The 18,470-nt window shown below is 39.6% G+C and overlaps 1 protein-coding gene across 4 annotated transcripts in view; it reads left to right on the top strand.

The window, feature by feature from the left end:
* The first annotated feature begins 1,017 nt into the window (after positions 1-1,017).
* The window catches only part of LOC121441613 (TGF-beta-activated kinase 1 and MAP3K7-binding protein 3), a 65,995-nt gene continuing 48,542 nt past the window's right edge, over positions 1,018-18,470 (top strand). For all 4 annotated transcript variants that reach the window (XM_041642834.1, XM_041642835.1, XM_041642833.1 and 1 more), the window contains exon 1: positions 1,018-1,297. The gene's annotated coding sequence lies outside the window, so the exon portion shown is untranslated. The remainder of the gene's footprint in view (positions 1,298-18,470) is intronic.

Here is an 18,470-nt window from a genome sequence, read left to right as displayed (position 1 = left end):
TCAGAGCATTTTGTTTCCTCTGTAATGGGTATATAGAAAACTGAACTGTGTTTATATGACTATGAAAGACAAGAAAAGAATAAAACAAGAAAATAAGGTATTTGTGTGAAAAACTGACAGCAGTTGTTACCTGTGAAGCGCATAGTAACGTGAACTAACAGAATGAAGGAGAGTCTGTTATTTTGTTGTTGTTGTTTGTTTTGTTTTGTTTTTTGAGACAGGGTTTCTCTGTGTATCTCTGGCTGTCCTGGAACTTGCTGTGTAGAGCAGGCTGGCCTCTAACTCACAAGAGATCTGCCAGCCTCTGCCTCCTGAGTGCTGGGATTAAAGCTGTTTACCACCACACCCACTCGCCGGGTGACTCAGACTTTTTTTCTCCCCCCCCCCCCCCCAGGGTTTCGCTGTAGTAGACTTTCTAAAGAACATAGCAGAGCTAGGGAGGAGCAAAGGGCTAGGAAATTCCTGCGAGCAAGAGTTTGTATGCTTTTGTTTGTTTTGAGACAGGGGTTTTCTGTAGCTTTGGAGCCTCGCTCTTGTAGACCAGGCTGGCCTCGAACTCACAGAGATCCTCCTGCCTCTGCCTCCCGAGGGCTGGGATTAGAGGCACACGCCAACACAGCTGGGCAAGCGTCTGTGTGTTTCTACTTTAGGAGCTTGGGTGGGATGGCAAGCCTTAAGGATAGCGCTCACTTTGGTACCGGATAGTGCCGAGTCTTTTACCGGGTTGCACTCCGAGTTACTCCGCCTCCCGCCTCGAGAAAACAGGTAGAACTCTGAGCCCGGATCTCACTTCGCGGGCAATTCTGGGAAGCGGCAGCCCCAGGGCCCCGCGCAGGCGTGGTAAACGTTCCACGTCCGGCCCATTTCCGACGTGGGCGAGCATTCGCCCAGGCTCATTTATCACCTTTCCTGTGGGGACCCCGCCCTCTGGTTCCTGTAGGGAAAACCTCGCGAGATCGCTTAGGGCTGGCCCCCCCCCCCCCCAGTGGTGCCATCTTTGTGCCTGGCGAGCGAAGGCGCCAGACGGAAGCCCCGAAGCCCGCAGCTCTCCTGCCTAGCTCTCCCCGAGACCGGATCCAGGAAATACTAGGCGGGCCTCAGTGGGAGGGACGCTGTGAGGGAGGAGGGAGAGGCAAGGGGGCGGCGGCAGTGGCGGCTCATACCGGATCTGCCCTCGGCTCGGCGCGCACAGGAAGGGGGGTCGGCCGGGGAAGTGGTGCCCGCCCGGACCCCCCGCGGGAGTCAGCCGAGGGTGCAGAGGCCAGGCGGTGGAGCTCGGAGCGACGACTGGGGCTCGGTGAGTGGCGGCTAGAGGCCCGGCACCTGCCCGAGGCCAAGACTTTGGGGGTGCCGTGGGGTCGTCCTAGTGACCCCGCGCCCACGACATTGGGCGTGTGCGAGACTGCGGGGGTTCAGGGGCTCTGCTCGGCCTACAGCTGTCAACAGACACGGGGAAGTACGAGGCTGCGGGAGGTCCGCGCAGGGCCTGTCGTGGTGGCTGCGCCCGCCCGGACGCCCCAAACGCCCCGAGGCCAAGGGGAGAGGGAGTGGCTGCGGGTGGGGGGGGGGGGTGGGAGGGAGGCTTGATTGCCATCAGCCCTCGGGTGCAGGGGAATGATGCCTGGACATCTGCAGAGAGAACCTCTCCGTACAGGTCTCCAGCCTCAGTAAGGTGTTCCGGGGACTAGGGCTCGCCTGGACTGAGGCTGCTTCTCTTGAAGGGGCTGGGACCTGTGCACAAGGTTAGTAATAATAGACTGTTTTGCAGGAGGTTTGCAAATAATTGTTGGCAGGTGGTGAGGAAAGCAAAGACCTCACCTTCGTTTGACGATGACATTAAGCAGCCGGCCCTCCGAGGTCCAGCAAGAGTTGTTCCTAGTTGGAGGCTTAGGGTTTAGTGCTGTGTATCTGCTTAGAAAGTACAGTAAGTAGGATGGGTGGAGGCGAGGTGTAGACAAGGTAAAGGAGAAAGCAAGTTGCACAATAAAGAACCAAAAGTTCGTACTCTCGATGAGTCGGAAGATAAAGCATTGTCTGTACTGAAGCCTAGCACTTAGATTTTTGTTTTTCTTTTGAGAAAAATTCCTGACAAGGCAGGGCTCTTCAGTTATGTTCTTCACTAACATTTGTCAGTTTGCGCCGTGTCTTTACTTGTGAGTTTGTAAAAGGAAAGGAAGGAGACCTGTGAACTGAGCTTGCTCTGTACGCTTGCATGGGGTGGGGGACGTTTCCTTTTTGCTTTACGATGATTTGTAGGGCTATGAAAGAATATGCATAAAAAGAAAACATGATCAAGAAGGTTTATTTTTAATGGACGTTTAACTGTGTCATGTTCAATTACAGAGTACATCATTTCTTATGGTAATTCACCCTCCCTGCAATGGACATTAGAAAAATGCAAGTACTCTTTAATTCTCCACATACATAGTTTTAAATCAGTGTGTTATATGAATTTCTACAAGTCTAGATGTCTCCCTCCCCTTTGGCCTAGAATTGGCCTAATCAAGGCAAAGTTGACTTTAGTGAAGGTAGATATTAAATATACAATTGCCATGGTTACATTTGACAGAGCGTAGTGAATGTTCAATCACGCCGAATTTTCTTCTGTTTATCTGACACATTCTTTTCTTTAATTGCAGACCACCCTGTACAGTTTGTGTGGAAGCAAACCGAGTTACCATTAAGTATATACAGTCACTGGACTTGCTGGGTAGTGTGCGTTTCAATGTAATCCTCAGAGTTGCTCTGTGCTAAGAAAATGTCGCTGCTATCAGATAACGACATCTACCTCCAGTCTTCTTCTGGAGCTTGCACAGCTGAGGTTGTCCAGTGAGTTCGGGGCAGTGCTGGAACTCAGAGCCATGTGTGTCTGGTTCGAGACTGCCCTTTCCACATGGTCTGTATGTGTTTATGTGCAGACACGTATTAATTGAGAATGCAAAGTTTTGTTGTAAAGAAACAGTTCAATTCTGTTGAAGATTGCCGTGTGTCCTTAACAAAAGATAATCTCAGGAATTTTTTTCATTTGTGATGTGTTCATTTTCTAGACAGAGTTGCAGTTTGAGTTGATTAGTAAAGAAAGATTGATTCCAAATAGCTAATAGTAACCTATACCCGAAATTCACGTTTTTGGTAACCTCGCCTTCTGTTCAGCATACCTAAGATGTCATACCTCAAAGAGTAAATGTTTTATTTACTCCAATCTTGAATCCTATTTAAAATTGCAGTACTAAAGTAAAATAGGAGCATATTTATAGGGGCCTCACTCTGCTTTGCAGGAGTTTTATGGTAACACGCGGTTCAATTTTGCTTCTCTTCTTTTCATGTAGTTTCAAAGTTTTAGAGTTAGATTGTGTTTTGCAGAAAACGGGGTCAATACTAAGACAAGTAACAGCATCTCTTATGGGCCTAGTGATGGACAGAGTTTAGATATCCCAGAGCAGTGCGTGTCTGCTCTGTCGGTGAAATCACGGGGACATTTTGCAGAGGTGTCGGGGCGGTGGAGGCATTACTCTTGGCTCCTGCTGGTCTCTGCTGTTGGATCTCTCATGTGCTGTTGAGCTTGTTGTCCTCGCTCTTATCTCTGTTCAAGAGAGAGGCCCCACATCTGGGTAGAGTTCAACTGGAAGAACAGCCAGGCAAGCTGGGGGGTGGGGTCGGGAGGAAGATGACACCTAAGTGGTGCTCATCCTCCAGCAGGTCATTTGGTCAGAGTTAACCATGTGGTTATCTTTGACTGGAAAGTCTAGAAATGCTGAGGGTTTGCTGCTTCCTTGTTAGAGCTGTAAACTGTTTTAGGAGTGGAGCAGCACTGGCTTCTGGACATGGAAAAAGGATTTCTGTGTTACTCAGTGTATATCTGGGTATGTGTTCTGTGGATTGTGGGGTTGTTTTAAATAACACCTTACAATCTTGACGGATAATCTTTGGGCTGAAGGAGCAAGTTTTTAATTATAGTTGAACTCTGAAGAAAGAGTTAAATATACTTTACTTGTGAAGGGAATTACTCCTGGTATTTGGCCTATTAGAGTGGAAAATATTGATAAATGATAAAGCCTACCAAATAAACAGAAAGCAGTGCTGACATGATTTGCATGATCACTATGCAGAAAAAGTACACCAGAAAATTGTATGTCTCTAGAAGTTTATTTTCATACCTTTGACATAACCCTATATTAATATCCTAACCATAAATATTCGTTTATCTCAAAGTGAAATGGATGTAATGAAATACTTGGAACTGTCAAATTGAATCCTAAATATTTAAGAGCATTTTTATAGTTTAATTAATTGAGATCTCTATTAGATTACTATCCAACTCTCCAAAATTTCACTTTTCTTCCTACTTAAAATCTCTCAGTTTATATTCCTTCCTCTCTTATGCTGTTCCTGCCCCTCCCTGGGTCTTTCCTTTAGCTCTCAGCTGACGCTGGAGTCTTTTGCAGTGTTCATGAAGAGTGAAGAGGGCTTCAAAGCCTTTAACTCCATCCTCTGGTCTGAATTCTTTTGCCCTAGCAGGTCAAGAGGAATGCACTTAAGACCCCATGGCCCACCAGATTGTGTCTTAAAAAGGAGAATGAGAATAACAGACTAAGTGAGGGAGGCAGTGCAAGACCCTTGCTATGGCTTCTCATCTCTCTTCTCCTTAAGAGTCAAGAAGCTAAGTTTGTAGAAGCCAGTGGGCAGTGTTCCGTCATTCTCTCCATTACCCACCCCACTCTCATCCTCTGTAGTCCTTCCTTTCAGCTGTGGTCTCAACTTCGTCCGCTTCTTCACTAGGTTTCGCCGTCTTCATCTCTGATCTCTCCCCTACCCCCCAGCTCTGACTTCTGTCCTTATTTCATGCCCTTTCTCCTGCTCTGCTTTGATCAGATCTTAAGGAAGCTCAGACTTTCCTTAGTGAGGGAAGATTTCCTTCTACTTCCAGAACTTAATAGGGCAGAGTGGGTTGATTTGTTACTGAGTTGGAATGCTAAATGGATTTTCCTATAGAACCATTGCCCACAGAGCTTGGTGGTTTGTGTACTTCTTGTTACCTTATGGCTGTTTAGGTTTTCCTGGATTGCTTTAGAAATGTAGTGCCTTAGTCTTGGTTTCCCGTGAAGCCCATGGCTGAAGTTCAAATAGATGATTTGAAAAACACAGCGAGACAGGTGTACATAGGAACTTAAAGTAGTTGTGACAGAATGCACAAGACTTGTACAAGCCCAGACTCCTCTCAGCTTAGTGAGGGGATCTGGGCATAAAAGTTACTTAGCTGCTTTGAAAAGGAGAGTTAGTTTGCTCTAACAGTGTGGACCTTGGTAAGCGGACCACACCAGTGGAAAGACAAACATCCAAGAATATTTGGGCAGCATAAATTTGTTCTGATTTTTTTTTTTAAAGAACATGAAGTTGGGAAGGATGGGGAATCTGGGAAGAGTTGGTGGAAGGAAAGTGAATATGACTGAAATACGTTGTATGAAAATATCAAAAACTATTAAAACATTAGTTCCAGAAACTTATGGAGGTTACCCGCTTTTTGTTACTTAGTGAGAATAGTAGGTAACCCACTTTTGGCTGTCCAGATTTAGTCCAATTATGTTGGTGAGATGGCTCTTTCAGGAAATAAACTGATAGTTTTTAACTTTTATTTTATGTGTGCTATTGTTTTACCTGCATATATCTGCATCACATGTATGAGTTGCCTACAGTTGTGAGCCACCACGTGGGTACTAGGAATGAAATCTGGGCCCTCTAGAAGAACTGTCAGTGCTCTCACCCATCAGGCCATCTCTCCAGCTGTGATAAAGAGTTTTTTAAGTCTATGTCTTTTAAAATATTCATTTATGCATATGGGTGTTTTACCAGCATGTATGTCTGTGCACCAGCTCCCCAAGTTGACAAGATGAGGCTATGAGTTGCCCTGGGAGTAGAGTTCTAGAAAGTTAGATGCCATGTGGGTTCTAGGAATTGAACTTGGGTCCCCTGGAAGAACAGCTTGTGTTATTAACCATGAAGCCATCTTTCTAGCCCCCTGATAGGGTCTTTTAGATTTTCAGTGAAAATTTTCTGAATTTCGGTACACATCTTGAAATAACACATATATTTGTTCTATCTCAGTTCAGTGTTTGTCATTAAAGCAGATCTTATTGTGGTGTTAGAGCAACAGAGTTCTAGTTTGTCGCGAAAGGAATATCTTGTTCATGCTGTTTTTTTGTTGATGCTTTGAAACTTTTCAAAGGTACTATCCATTTTGCTGTTATATACTCTAGTTTACTTAGTGGTAAACTTGGGCAGTGTGTTTTACCTGAAGATTTTAAAGGTTTACTAATTTGTTGTGATAATACTGTTATTGGCTGTGATATTCAAAAAATTCAGTGAGATACTTCAAAGTGAGAAAAGCAGAGCCAAATTTATTTTATACTTGTTCTCTGTAAAGGTATTTAATCTTAGCTTGCTTGAAGGAAATTGTCCCAATAAAAGGCACAATAAGGCTTTAAGGGTTGCTCCAGGCCATTCTTGTTTGAAAACTGAATTTCAATTTGCACCCTCTGTTCATTTTAAGTTTACCAAATTCTCTAATTACATACAGAGTATGATAGTTTAAAAATCATCTCTGCAGGCAAAATTCTGAAACAACTAGATCTTTTGACACAGACTAGCTCTGTGTTTTGGGGCAAATTGCTTAATCTCTGACCTGTTTCTTCAGTTTTGAAATGAGGATAATGTGGTATTTACCTCGTGAGGATTAAATGGGCCAGAGGATATATTATATTTAAAGCATGACTAGCGGTAGTAAATGCACAAAAGAATTGTTTTTATTACTAACATTGTCATCGTCATTAATACTTGAGCTTCCTTTTGAGATGATATCCTTTTTATTGTGGTGGAGTAGCTGTAAAAAATGTCTTCACTTCCTTGATAGTAACACTTAAAGCCAAAGCTTATTGAGAGGCCCAGGCTAAATGTATAATAACTGCCAGATCCACCCACAATTGGGCATAGTTCAGAAAACCCATAGAATATTAAGATTTTTTTCTGTAGCCCTATTTCTATCATGGAAAGAATAAAGAACTAAGCCTGTATGATGTGTGAGTAAAATAGGATTCAATAACTAGTTTCTTTATTAAAATTTAGTGATATTGGTATCTATAAAGCTAGAGTCTATAGAGAGGGAGCCTAATTTCTATAAGGTCTGTAAAGACTTCTTTTAAAATTGAAATATACACCACTTTCCCACAGGAAAAAATGTATATAGTGTTCTGCTTCTCAGAGTAGTTCAGTGTATCTGAATTTGAATATTGATAGTACTGTGAAAACTAACTTTTCTGTGGCAGTGTATCAGCAAAACCATGCAGGCAGAACATCGGGTACTAGAAGATTATGAACGTAGCCTTGCTGAAAAGGCAGTGGGCTCCTCCCTCCGCATGAGCAGCAAAGACTTTCCTCATGCCTTGAGGAAAAACTTGCTTTTCTGGTGGAGGTTGAGGATAGGGTGAGTAGTGGCAAGAGCCATTTTTCTGGCTGGTGTTTTCAAAAGACTGTTGTAAAGTGTTTATGACCGTGCTCTGTCCTGCTAGAGTGCCTGCCTTCCAATCTCCTCTCTACAGTACACGTAAAGGAACACTCTCGAGGTTTGTATCAGTAATGGGTGTAATATGTAAAACCTTATCTTGCTTGAAGGTGGGTCTGTAAGAAATGTTATCCACTCATCTTTATTAAGCTTTATTGTTTGAGAATGTCCAGAACACCTTGATATATACTTGTCTGTTGCCTGTCTCTATGTACCTTAAATAGGATTCTTTTCTCCCATCTAAAAGAAGGATCTTGTCTTCTTTCCACAAAGGAACAGTTTTAGACTTTTCACTTCTTTTTCTATCCAAATTGGGATGATTTTTGTTTTGTTATGGCCTTTGGGTTTAATTGTATCATGTTCGGAAATAGCTAGCTTGCTTTTAGATTTCCACCTTATTGCCACCCCAGCCTACTGCCAGTGGCTGGTTTTGTAAAGGACTAGATAAACTCAACTGGAACTCAGCACCTGTCTGTAGCAAAGCAGTGCTTTATAAACCCTTGTCCTTCCTTATCTAATAGCCAGGAATCTCATGGCAGTATTTTAAGTGGTTTAGGACACACATGGAAAGGTATGGCTTTCCCTTTTGCACAAATAAAAAAGAGATTCTCTTGGAGTCCCAGGCCAAATAAATAAGCAAGCAAACAAAACTAGTCTGGACTGGAGAGATGGCCCATTAGGTGAAGCATTTGCCTTGCCATTTTGAGGACCTAAGTACAGAACTCCAAGCCACGTAAAGCTGGGTGCCAAGCTAGCAGGTAGCTCTGTAGGAAAAAAACTCTTGCCATGTAAGCCTGATCACCTGAGTTTGATCCTCCAGACCCATGCAAAGGTAGAAGGAAAGAACCAACTACAAAGTGGTTTCTAACCTTTCCAAGCATGCTCTGACATGCATACTCCCCCCAATAATAAATAAATAAATTGAAAGATTTGAAAGGTCTGGTTTATAGCCTCACCTCACCCTAAGTGAATGTGGAAAGTTGCTTGTGTCAATTGAGGTATAAATTTCTCTTTTTTAGTAACTTTTGCAAAGTCATATATATTTGCTTTGAAACACTTTAGACTTAAAATTGCAGAGATAAAAGAATAACCAGGCTACAGTTCCCTGCTCCAGAGAAGCCAGGTAGCAGGAAGGAAACATGGATTTCCCTGGGAAGGGGAAATAGATGAGATCACCTGGGTAAACTGATGGGAGATGTATGCAGGGATGGGAACGTCAGGGATTGGGTTGGTAAAAATAAATAAATAAAAAGTTGAAATTGCAGAGATAGTATAAAATTCCCATATACTCTTCATCCAAACCTGTTATATTTATCAAAAATAGACTGTATTAGTTTTATCCAAACTGCAGAGTTTAATTTTTATTATTTATCCCCTACTACTACCCTTTTTGTGTTCCAAAATACGTTGCATTTTGTCATTAAATTGGTTAATTTTTTTTACATGCATTAATTTCTTTTGGGTATGCGTGAACAGCACAGCATTTGTGTAGAGATCAGAGGACAACACGTGGGGCTTCTTTCTCTTCTTCCCATATGTGAGTCACTGAGATTGAATTCAGAGCATTGAGAAGAGTGGGAGTACTTTTACCCACTGAAGCATTTCACTGGCCCCATTTGTAATTATTTGCATTTATGTCATTGGCATATCCATTTTGTTAGTTAAAAAAAATCTGTTGCCATAAAACTGTTTTCTGATTTATTCTTTAGTTTTATGCGTGTCCTCAAAGGCCAGGTGTTTCCTCTATGGCTAGCAAAGCCAGAGATTCATCTTGGCTTAAAACTTTATGGTTTGAAATGACAGGTGAGAGTCCTCTGATAATGAAAAGAATCCCGTTAGTATGTAGTTGAGACTATACACTTTTATAATTTAAAATTATTTCCACAAGATCAAATATTGTTAATGTTTGATCATTTTAGCTTCAGAGTGACAAGACATTCTTTTAAAATCATAAGCATTTTTAGTTGTGAACATAATTGTAAAGTAGGATGAAGTGGAGAATTTAGCGACTTAGAAGTAATGATTTAATAAGAAATTAGTGTAATCATTTAATGTCAGTAAGGTAAGACATTTGATTGTTTATATGAGCTTTTAGAAAACCCTTGGTTTTAATTTGTGGCCATGATTGATTTTTTTAAACTTTTTTTTTCAAGGATGCCATATGTGGAGATTCCTTTATTCTGAATTTTCATATGTGCTTTAAGCTCGATGTCAAAGTCATCATAGTGTAAACAGAAAGTTATCTGGTAGGCTGCACATCATGGACTTTACTATAGAAAGTCTTATCTTTTCTGCCACAGAAATAACTTTTGGCTGTGAGCCATGGGTGGCAAAGAAAATAATTTTGGGTTGGTTGGATGAAATTGTTTCAAATGAATATGGTGTATATTGAGAGACACTCCGAGTAAATTCTCTTACTATGTAGACCTTAACAAATTGGTAAGGGTAGATGTAATTTAGTAATTTCAACTATTTTATACTTACTCATCTTTTTATCACCTTGGACAAATTAACTTTAAAGGATCTTGTTTTTTTATTTATAAAATAGGGGGATTTGACTAGCTCTGTCAGTCCATTAACTTCCAAATTTTTTAAAAAAATATTTATAACAGAAAGCTGCAAGATAGTTCTAGATCTTTATAACTCAAGCTGTGACTGTAACTGGACAGAAGCCAGTCACATCATTTCCAGCTAACACTGAGAGTCACTGATTTTGACATGTGTGGGTTGTTTTGGTTATTACCATATTACTCTTGAAATGATAGTTATTAGAATTTTGTATTTGGGGGCTGGAGAGATGGCTCAATGGTTTAAGACCACTGGCTGCTCTTCCAGAGGTCCTGAGTTCAATTTCCAGCACCCACATGGTGGCTCACAACCATCTGTAGCAGGCAAGATCTGAACCCCTCTTCTGACCTGCAGGCATACATGCAGGCAGAATAGTATATACATAATAAATAAATAATAAAAAAATTGTACTTTGATCTGAAGCACTCAGGTTCAAGATTTTTTGCTTTCATAATCCTTAAATAATTTTAGAAAATGTATTCATTCAACACTTAAAAAAGAACTAAATAAATAGTTAATAAAAAGTACACAGTATCCATAGTACACAGCTCAGTGAATTTCCATCAGTCAAGCACACATTCGTGTATCAGCCCCTATCGAGGATCATAAACAACTGAAATCTCACCTGCCTCAGCATACCACCTGCCTGACTTTTACCACCACAGACCGATTTTGCCTACTTTTGTAATTTATTGGAATGGAATCAGGTTGTATTCTTCCTGTCAGATTTCTTTGGAGTAAAATAGTGAATGTAAAATCTGTGTGCAGTTGTAGTCTCATTACTGGATATGCCCTTGTATGAATATATCACTAGTTATTGCCACTGGATATTGTTGAAGTCCCCGTGTTTGAGAGAGTCTTGGTGGTCTTGGCAGAGGTAGATTTCTTAAACCAGGTTTTTCATTGGTGATCATTTCTCTTAGTGCTAAGATTACAGGAGGAGTGAGACCTAGTTTCTTGAAACAGGAGCATTTAATTATTTTGTTGCTTTTGAGACAGAGTCTTACTATGTAGCTCTGGCAGACCTGGAACTCACAGAGATCCACTTGGAACTCACAGAGATCCACTTCTCTCTGCCTTCCCAGGACTTGGATTAGAAGTGAGCACCCCCACTCCCAACTTAATATGCTTTTAAAAGATAAAAAAAAGCTGTTTATTATGCAAATCTCAGGGAGAATATCAGTATTTTTGTTAAATGTGCTAGTTAGAGGTTTATACTTTCATAACTCTCAAGTACAATTCCTTCCAAAAGCATCATACACACCTTGTCTCTTGTCCCTTGCTCATTTCTAGGAGTTCTTCATTACATGCTGCAAAATGAGCCCTTGCTGGTTACAAATGCATTCTGCCACTGTATGATATGCTCTTCCATTTTTCATGAGTCTTTTTAGAAATAAAGGTTCTCACTTTTAATGTAATTAGTATTTCCCTTATGTTTAAAGTAGACAGATTTCAGTTTAAAGCTTCTTTTCCTAAACCATGATTGTAAGGATATTTTCTCTCATCTGGAAGCCTTGCAGCTTTGGTGTTCACACAAAGATCCAGTGATGACCTGAAATTGATTGTCTGTCCTTTTCTCTGTGTGGATAGCAAGATGTCCTAGCACATGGATTTCCATATTCCTGAGAAGTATTAAATGTGCGCATGTCTTACAGTTTGGTTGCTATGGTCTGTTCTGTTTGTATCTCCTTGTTCTGACCCCACATTGGCCTTGTTTATGATGGCTTCATAGTAAGTCTCAGTAATCAGTAGAACAAGTTCTTCCACCTTGTCCTCAGAACATCTTGCCTGTTCTCAGCCCTTTGCACATTTATATGAATTTTAGTATCATGTTACATAGACAAACATGCACATGCATTCACAGTCTGTTAGTGCCATGCTTGTGATTGTGTCGACCCCAAAGAACATTTTGTGGAGAAATGACACCTTGGTTTTCAGTTTAATGAGCATAGAACATTACCCAATTTATTTTTTTCTCTGTGGTATTTATAATCTCCCAAAACTTTTATTCTTAGATATTTGATATTTTCATGTTACTATATGTAAGTCCTTGTGGACTTCATTTTATTTATATTTTTATACTGACCTTAAATATAACCATTGTGTTAAACTTTCATCACTTTTAGTACTTATCTTTTACCAGGTTTTGATTCATTTTTCAAAAAAAATATTTAACAGTTCTGCACTAACTAAGGTACTTGCTTTTAACCTTTTTCCTAGCTTTTTTTTTTTAATAATAGGGAAGTTTTGGTCTGTTCTTAGATTGAGAAGCATTTATATTACGAGTGATGGGATCTTATCAGGTGTTCTTCCTTGTAAAAATAACCATATCATTTTGTTTTTCAAATCAAATTTATTGATTACCAGTTGTAAAATCAATTTTACAACCCAGCCAGGTTAGCAAAACATTTTTATATTACTTGGAAATTTTAGATCTTTGTTCATGAGCAAAATTGCCTTGGATTAACAAGTTTTCTTGTCAGATTTTGATAGTTTTATAAGATGAATTAAGGAGTATACTTTTTTAATTGTCCATAGGAGTTTTATAAATTGTTTGTTTGTTTATAGCCATTTAGATATGGAGTTTTCTTATCCGAAACTTCAGTCATGGGTTCAGTTTTAAAAACTGTTTAGGTAGGGATTGGGAACCATCTTGGTAGAGTGCTTGAGTAATATACATGAAGCCTCCATTCAGTCACCAGTAGTACATAACTGAGACTGATACTTCATGCCTCGAATCCCTCTCTCAGTGGTGGCAGGAGGACTGCTGGAGTTCAAGGCCATTCTGGCTCCCTGGTGACTGCCAAGTGAACCAGGGCTACATGTCACAGTCCTTTTTAAAAGAAAAGAAAGAGTGAATAAATGAAAAATTTAAATAATTATTTTAGTATTCTTCAGACTCATTTTTGGTAAAATATTTTCAATTTTATCTGAATCTACATATGTGTTGGTATTATATTTAATTTATAATTTTTTAAAAAGATGTGTTATGATTGTTTTCCATTATATATGCATGTGCCATTTCCATGCCTTGGAGTGTAGTTGGCATTTTCTTTGGGTTGCCAACCTGCTCCCAAATAAAGACACTGAGACTTGTTATTAATTATTATGAATGCTGGACACTAGCTTACGCTTGTCCCATGAGCTCTTTTAACTTAATTTAACCTGATTCTATTTATCTATGTTTTTGCCTCGGGGCCTTTTACCTTTCTTTTATTCTATATGTCCTGCTTCCTCCATGGCTGGCTGGCCGGCCCCTGGCATTTCCCTGTAGTCTCTTTTTCTTTCTTTCTGAACCTAACTTCCTCCTCTTTACTCTCCCTGCCCAGAAATTCCGCCTATACCTTCTCCCTCACTAATGGGCATTCAGTTTTTTATTAGACCAATCAGGTGTCATAATTAGGAAAGGTAAAACAGCAACACATCTTCACATAGTTAAACAAATATTCCTCAGCAATGGAGGCAAGAAGAGGATGTTGATGCCTCTGGTACTGGAGTTACAGATATGCCACGTGGCTGTTAGAAATCAAACCAGGGTACTCTCCAAGAGCAGCAAGTGATTTTAACCACTGAGCCATCTCTCACACCCCTTGCATTGTATTTAAGACCTCACTGGGAAGCTGATCTGGAGGTTGAAACAAATGCATTCTTAATTCAAAGGCAGCCTAGGCTATTATAGGTAGATCCCATCTTCAGAAAACAGGAAAATATCCCTACTCAGAAAAATTCGTGTAAGTTATATGTAGCCTTTCATTACTGGCCTCTCAGTAAATGTTTTTAGTTTACATGTAGGCTTTTGTTCCTGGCCTCTTTGACTTAGCATAATGTTCTCAACATTCATTTATGGTATAACATGTGCCAATATTTAATTTGTTTTTATTGCCAAATAATTGCTATTTTATGCATATATTATGTTTTTATTCACCAATTAATAGACTTTAATGAATAATCTTACTACGTACTGTACACACTTCTGCTTAAACATTTCTCTCGACCCTTTATTCTTGAAACTGGGTATATGTTTTTTCTATCTTTATTGTTAAAAATAGTATGTGTATTTGTGTGTGCGGGGGTGGCTGTGCATGTGCCATGGTATATGTGTCAGGACAACTTGAGAGCTTTTCTTATACTTTGTAGATCTTGAATGCAGGTTGGCAGGTATGGCAATAAGGTCAGCTATCTCAACCACATTCTTTTTACTAATTTTTGAAATTAGCATACAAAGTAATGGATTTTATTGTGGCTTTTTAATAAATGTATGCCACTATTTATTCTGTCCATCTTCCCCATTGCCTTTCCTACCCCATCTTCTGCACCATTCCTCCCCATACACTCTTTTCTGTTGTTTTTCTGTACAGCAATCTACGTATGTCTGTAGTAATACGAGCGGTGTGGCTGCGTCCCCAACACCCCAGCTGCCTGCTAGCTTATGCCCCGAAATAACAACACACAAACTGTATTCATTTAAACACTGCTTGGCCCATTTCTATCTAGCCTCTTCTAGGCTAACTCTCGCACCTGGACTAGCCCATTTCTAATATTCTATGTAGCACAGCTAGGTGCGCTTACCGGGAAGATTCTAGCCTACGTCCATCCTGGGTCGGAGCTTCATTGCGTGTGTCTGCCCAGGAGCCGGGAGCATGGCGTCTCTCTGAGGTGTCTGCTCCCGAGAGGAGAGCTGTCGAGTCTGACCTCACTTCCTCTTCCTCCCAGCATTCTGTTCTGTTTTCTCCACCTACCTGTGTTCTAACCTATGAGGGCCAGCCAAGCAGTTTCTTTATTTTTTTAACCAATGACCTTCCTCCATTATATGTCCATTGATCAAGTTTGTTAATTGTGTGGTATTATTACTAATTTCTTTAGTTTTTTTTTCTTTCAACCACTGAGAAACATACCTAAAAATCTGCCAGCCTGATGTTATATGACTATTTAACCTAGTAAACTTTTCTTCTTTTTGTGTGTAACATGAAACCATATTGTTGTAAAGTTTTTATAAATTTAGTTTGTTGTATTTTAATTAATTAGCTGGGTGTGGTGACACAAGCCTTTAATACCAGCACTTGGAAGTCAGAAGCAGGTGGATCTCTGAGAGTTTGAGATCAAGTTCTGGTCTTCACAGTGAGTTCCAGGGCAGCCAAAGCTGCACAGAGAAGTTCTGTCTTGAAAAACAAAAATTATATGAATATATGGAATGTGCATATAAGTGTGTGTATGCGCGCGCACATTCACGTTTGTGTGTGTGTGTTTGTGCGTGCGCGTGCGTGCGCGTGCTTTTAGTTCTTTCCTTTCTCTGTGGGCTTCAGGAATCAAACCAAACTTAGGCTGTGTCAAGCTTGTGCTGTAAGTACTTTTACCCAGTTGAACCATCTCTCTGGCCCTGAAATTCATTCTTTTTTTTTTTTTAAATTTCATATGTGGGTACTTTATACAGCCACTGAGATTCAATCATTTCAATTTGTAAAAAATTTGCTATATGGGTACTGTATTTACAGTCCCTGAGATTTCATTCGTGATGGGCATTTTATCCAGACTGTTATTCTAGGCTGGTAGTTACTGTCTGCTCTTTGGAGATATAGTTTTTAAGTTTTTTTCCTCAAGAATAAAGCCTTCAGCAAATGATTGGTTTCTTCGAAAGCAGCCTCCTACCCCTAAGGATGCTTTTTATATTTTTTCCTCTGTGGGTTTTTCAACCAGTAATTTATTGAAATCGTTAAGTATGAGGTTTGTCTTTCATTTTAGGAAGCTTTTCAGTCATGCACATAATGCTTCTTCTCCATTCTGTCCTGTCTCGGATTTTATTGAATTCTGGGCTACTAAACCACCACTTACTTTGTTACTCACCCCTTTTATTCTGATACACTTCCCTGATTCTTTTAATTCAAACTTGTGTAGTATCCATCACCCATTGGTATTTCATGAATTAATTTCAATTTTTGCACTTTTAGTAACAGTTGCTTTTCTTTTAAGAATCTATAGTCATTTAATTCATATTATTGTTTGTAGCAACCATGCTCCATCCATGTATACAGTGGATATCCCCTAAGATTATATTGCATAGTAATGCCATAGACTTGTTACCTTGTCCATTATGATGTCTGCATAGTGATTCCTTTCTTAAAACCTCTCCTTGTCTTTAGGTGTAGCATAAAGACGTATTTTTTTACTTTTTATGGCTTCAGTGTTGTTTCTGAGATTATTTTTTTAATATATGAAGCGTATATTAAAACCTGTAGGCCAATATTGCTAGTAACTGTAGCCACTGAAAATATGTTCTGGCATGTTTTGTTGTGGTGGTGATAGTAGTTGTTATTCCTATGGTATTGATCATTTCCTGTGCTTGGTTTTTCTTTACATTTATTCTGGACATTGTATTTGAAAATTATTTGAGAAATCATTCGAAATCAAAGGTGATAATATTTCAGAAAATATTTCACAGTGCGCGTGTGGTTGTAAATTTGCTTTAGCAAATCCAGATACTGCCTAGTCAAATTTCAGGTATTGTTTCTTTTCTTTTGATGATAGTGGTAATTTTATGGATTTAACTTAAGCCTTGTGCATGCTAGGCAAGCATTCTAATGCTGAGTGAGTCAGATGACTCAAGACTACATTATATCTAGTGATTAATTTCTAATTTACATTCATGTCTAAAGTGCTGGTTGCAAACTGAAGATGGGAAAAGAACATAAAGCACTTTCATGGATGTGGCCTATTAGGCTGTCAGGTAAAGTTGAACTTATAACTTTATCTTCCAAATTCCCCATTTTCCTAGGTCTTAAAGTACTTTCCTGATAGGTCTTTGAACTTTTAAGAAAAGCCATTTTTAAATGTGTTGTCTAACTTGATTACTTAGGGTGGGAGGGATCATTCAAATAACCCAGTATCTTATGGACAAAAGTCTTTTGATAGTGTCTTCACAGGCAGAGTTTACTTATGAGCGGCAATGATTTTCTCTTTTCCAAGACCTCATGCTATTTTCCTAGTTGTATATAAGCTTTGTTTTAAATAGCTGTACTCATATGTATAATTATGTAATTTTTATTCAATAGTTACCATAATCTATATATGTATAAATATAACCAAATTATTTCCTGACTGTTCAGCAGCAGTTTTACCCCTGGCAGTTCCTTGTCCCTAACAATAGATGTTTATTGTATTAACATTTTAGTTAAGCATAGTATCTGGAATGATTATCAGAATGTGAAATTCCTTTTGATTGCTATTGAAATTGAGATCCTAATAACAATCAGTTTTTATTACTCTCCTGGAGAAAATACTATCCTAGTTTCCCTTTTTCCTTGACTTGTTATTGTACCTGTATGTGGGCATAATATACATCTGCTTTTGAGATAGGAGATTCTGGGAGTCTTAAGTTTGCTATTGAATGAGCACTCAACACTAAATAAATGCAGCACATTGCCAATCCCAATTCCATTTTATGTATATTAATTCCCACAGTAAGCCTTTGAGGTTAGTATCTAATTAGGTATGGTATTAAGCCAAAGGTTAGGAAACTGCTGCCAGAAAGAGCTTAACTTGTCTGTGGCCCTACACCTGGAAAATGCTGTATGTTGTTTTTTATTAGTACACATTTTATTTCCACTACTATGGCCTTGAGATGCACACTGACTTCAATGTTTTATCATTTTGTGCTTTTTCTCCTGTAAACCCTAATATCAAGACCCCATGACTCATGTCCTAAATTAAAGACAGTTACAAGATAACTCTTTGCTATCTTATCCTCACTGACCCTCATACTGCCCTATTTCTAGAACATCATTTTACTGGCTCCGAGATTTGCCAGTCTTTGTGACCTGTTAGAAAGCTTGCTGTGTTACTCCTCCTCTCTCATCCTGCATGGTTCCCCAGTCCCTTGTAAAGTTCTACAACAGCTTCTCTGCTTTCCCTTACATTTGTCACCTTTATTGTTAAACTCTGACTTCCCTAACTCAAGTCTTCCTGGACATCTTCTGTAAGGCTTCCTTGTTTGCTCCTTCAGTCACTCTTGATGGAATCTTAGACAAAATCCTGTTTGCTCTATCTATCCTTCTGAATGTTAACACCTGCCAAAAGCTGACCTGCTTCAGACCTCTGTCCCAGCAGTAGGCAGTACTTCTGTATGTGTGGGGCTACCTCCACTCTAAGTGTCCAAATATCTCATTGTCCTCCCATGCTATGATAGCCTTGAAAACATCAAGTGCTTGTATTTATTTGTAGTGTGTTCAGCCACATGGCATTAACTTCCTGTAGCTCCAAGATACAAGGATACAGACTCATACAATTTTGCATTTTGTTTTTTTTCCCCACGGAATATGTAGGGGAAATCCTCATTCATAGTTTTCTCTCATGT

Source organism: Microtus oregoni, unplaced genomic scaffold (genome assembly GCF_018167655.1).
Source record: "Microtus oregoni isolate MIOR12 unplaced genomic scaffold, Mior012 000079F_ref0000094, whole genome shotgun sequence".
Taxonomy (NCBI): Eukaryota; Metazoa; Chordata; class Mammalia; order Rodentia; family Cricetidae; genus Microtus; species Microtus oregoni.
Note: the sequence above shows the minus strand (reverse complement) of the source record. Positions and strands in the feature narration are given on the sequence as shown.